A 4,314-nucleotide genomic window follows, 5' to 3' on the forward strand; every position below is an offset into this window, starting at 1 on the left:
ATTATAAAATATAACATTCATTTTAATTAATAGTTGACTAACTGTTAATAGAAATAGTTAAACTTTTAACTAAAACAATTAGTTTTCTGAAAAAAGTTTTGAATAAGAAGATGAATTTTCTTTTAGTTAAAAGAAATTAATTTTTAAACCAAAACAAACAAAAAAATCTGCAAAATAGTTAAATTTTCAGAAAAGAAATTTTTCACCTAATATGATAAATTGTCAACTAAAAAAAAAACTAAATTTTTAACAAAGCAGATCCACTTTGAACCAGAACAATTGAAAAAAAATAGTTGGAATTCTTTGAAAATGCTTTAAATGATTGAAATTAATTGAAAATTCCTTGAAATGTTTTAAAACATCCTAAAATATTTAAAATCCTTTAAAATCTCTTGAAATTTTGCAAAGCTCTTGAAAATTCCTTAAAAATTTTAAAAATACCTTAAAATATTTTAAATCCTTTAAAATCACATACTAAATAATTGAAATCAATTGAAAATTCCTTAGGATCTAGTAAAATGTCCTAAGATGCATCAAATCCTTTAAAATCTCATATTAAATTACTCTAATAAATTGAAAATTCCTTAAAACCTTCTAAAATACTCTTAAATATTTCGAAACCTTCAAAATCTTTTGAAAAATCTTGACATTTTTTAAAGATTTTTAAGGTAATTTGGGTTTTTTTTAAACAACCTTGATATAATTATTAAAATTCTTTGAAATGCCTTTAATTTTTAAAAATGAATTAAAAATTCAGTGAAATCTTTTGAAACATCCTCAAATATTCAAAGTCCTTAAAAATCTGTTGAAAACTCTTGAATTTTTTTAAAGCTCTTGAAAATTCCTTTAAAATTTTTAAATACCCTGAAATATTTCAAATCCTTTAAAATCTCATATTAAATTACTGTGATCAATTAAAAAATTCTTTGGAACATTTTTAAATACTCTCAAGTATTTTAAAAGCTTCAAAATCTTTTCAAACACCTTCACGCCTTTTAAGGATTTCTAAAGTCCTTTGGAATTTTTTTAAATAACTCTGCTAAAATTGTTAAAATTCTTTGAAATCCTCTGAAATTATAAAAATAAATTAATAATTACTTGACATCTTTTAAAACATTCACATTAAAAATCTTTTGAAATTTCTTGACATTTTTTTAAGCTTTTGAAAATTCCCTGAAATATTTCAAATCCTTCAAAATATCATATTAAATTATTGTAATCAATGAAAATTTCTTGGAATCTTTTTAAATACTTGAGAATATTTTAAAACCTTCAAAATCTTTTGAAATGCCTCGGACTTTTTTTTAGGATTTCTAAATTACTTTGGAATTTTTAAAAATAAGCCTTCTAAACATTTTTCAATTCTTTGAAATTCCTGTAAATAGTAAATAGCTTCAGATTGAAATTAAAAAAAAGGAAGAGTTTCAAAACGTTAAATATTAAAATGTTTGTAGATTAGAGTTTTGAAGATAGAATCAATAAAAATTCAAAGCTTTCGAAGTTCTATTTTCAAAAATTTTCAACTATTCCATAAGAATAATTTTCAACTCGATGGGATACAAGTCTTCACATTTAAAATTGTAAACTTGGAAGTTCATTTATAAAAAGTTAATAATAATAAATTAATTAATTAAAAAGACAGTCTAAACTCTAAAACCCTCATAATAATCGATAAATAATCGATCTATCGAGTAATTTAAATGTAACTAGTATTTCCTTTAAATTAATATTTTTTACTAGAAAGAAATGGTTTCTCCTCTTTTTTCTTCAATTTTGTAAATATTTTAAGATTATTTATTGCGTTCCCTATTTCAATATTTTTTATGTGGTTTTTATGCGATTGCGAAAATATTTTAAAAAATTCCATCTAACCCTATATTTTTTTGTGAGCTAATTTTTACCAATATTTTGTTTATTTACTATGTTTTCATTAGCATTTTAGTCCTGAAACGCATTGCGCAGTTTCATTTCAAACTTAGCTTTAAATTGCTTCATTGCTTTGTTGTTGCATTTTTTGTTTGTTCATAATCTCATAATTTGTAAATATTGTAAATTTTGTTTCTGATCGTGGACAATATCATCCTTATAAATTTTTAACTGAACAAATATTATAAAAATTAGGTGTTTTATTATTTAGTTTAACAGACGTAAAATATTATTTTCCAATTCAAAACATGAGATAAAAACTTTTTGGTTTTTTATCAATTATTTTTTTCATGAACTAAAGCGAATTGGGAAAAACATTACAAATTTGTTTTTTCAAAAACTTGTATCTCTCCAATTCTTTAGAGTAAGTTGAAAGTTTCTTTAAACTGCCAAAACAACGTTAATTTTCAGAAAAACTGAAAAATGTATTTTACAAAAAAGGCCAACTTTCATTTTTCCCTTGAAATTGTTTAGATTAATAGTAATATGAAGGAGGTCCTATCAATTCCATTCTCACTAAACTAAGTAGGAAAATTCAGAAACTTCAAATTTCTGACAATTTATAATCAGAATTTTGTAAAGCCCAAAGTTTCTAAAGCATGAAGTTTTATAAATTTCAATCTTCAGTTTTAAAAAATTTAAAGATTTGTAAGGATTTTAAATATTTGACGAAGTTTTAAAAGATGCCAAGGAATTTGCAATTGATTACAGAAATTTAATATGAGATTTTAAAGGATTTGATATATCTTAGGATATTTTAATACATATAAAGTAATTTTTAAATGATTTTAATAATTTAGTATAAGATTTTAAAGGATTTGAAATACCAGAAAAGTCGAAAAAATAGCAAAAATTATTTGAAATTGCATTGAATTATTAAAATTATTTAACATCCTTTAAAACCCTTTAAAATATTTTGAAATCTGTTGAAAATTCCTTGAAAATTAAAAAATACCCTAAGCAAAAAAAAATATATATTTATAATTTTATAATTATATACAAAAATCGTTGTAGAAGTCGTTAAATTTTAACTCAAGTAATTTTTATTAAAACTTTAATTTAATAGTTAAACTAATCTACAAATAGTTAAATTTTTAATGTTTAAAAATTTTCTAAATCTGAGTCTGAAATAATTTCATTTAGAGATTGTCCAATTGAAAAACATACATTTGAATTTTGAACGCATTTAATTTATTTATTATTATTAATTTTTTATAAATGAACTTCCAAGTTTACAATTTTAAATGTGAAGACTTGTATTCCATCGAGTTGAAAATTGTTTTAAAAGTTTTAAAAGATGTCTAAGAATTTTTAATTTACTTTTACTATTTACAGGAATTTCAAAGAATTAAAAAATGTTTAGAAGGCTTATTTTTAGAAATTCTAAAGTAATTTAGAAATCCTAAAAAAAAGTCCGAGGCATTTCAAAAGATTTTGAAGGTTTCAAAATCCTTAAGAGTATTTTAAAATGTTCCAAAGAATTTTTAATTGATCACAGAAATTTAATATGAGATTTTAAAGGATTTGAAATATTTCAGGGTATTTTTAAAATTTTAAGGAATTTTCAAGAGCTTTAAAAAAATTCAAGAGATTTCAACAGATTTTTAAGGATTTTGAATATTTGAGGATGTTTCAAAAGATTTCACTGAATTTTTAATTCATTTTTAAAAATTAAAGGAATTTCAAAGAATTTTAATAATTATATCAAGGTTGTTTTAAAAAAACCCCAAATTACCTTAAAAATCTTTAAAAATGTCAAGATTTTTCAAAAGATTTTGAAGGTTTCGAAATATTTAAGAGTATTTTAAAAGGTTTTAAGGAATTTTCAATTTATTACATTAATTCAATATGAGATTTTAAAGGATTTGATACATCTTAGGACATTTGACTAGATCCAAAGGAATTTTCAATTGATTTCAATTATTTAGTATGTGATTTTAAAGGATATAAAATATTTTAAGGTGTTTTTAAAATTTGCAAGGAATTTTCAAGAGCTTTGCAAAGTTTTAAGAGATTTTAAAGGATTTTAAATATTTTAGGATGTTTTAAAACATTTCAAGAAATTTTCAATTAATTTCAATCATTTAAAGCACTTTCAAAGAATTCCAACTATTTTTTTTTCTGGTTGAAAGTGGAACTGCTTTGTTAAAAATTTTTTTTTCTTTTTTAGTTGACAATTTATCAAATTAGTTGAAAAATGTCTTTTCTGAAAATTTAACTATTTTGCAGATTTTTTTTGTTTGTTTTCGTTTAAAAATGAATTTCTTTTAACTACAAGAAAATTCATCTTCTTATTAAAAATTTTTTCAGAAAACCAATTGTTTTAGTTAAAAGTTTAACTATTTCTATTAAAAGTTAGTCAACTATAAATTAAAATTAATGTTAGAT

The sequence above is a fragment of the Belonocnema kinseyi genome, chromosome 7 (assembly GCF_010883055.1).
Source record: "Belonocnema kinseyi isolate 2016_QV_RU_SX_M_011 chromosome 7, B_treatae_v1, whole genome shotgun sequence".
In the NCBI taxonomy this organism is placed as follows: domain Eukaryota; kingdom Metazoa; phylum Arthropoda; class Insecta; order Hymenoptera; family Cynipidae; genus Belonocnema; species Belonocnema kinseyi.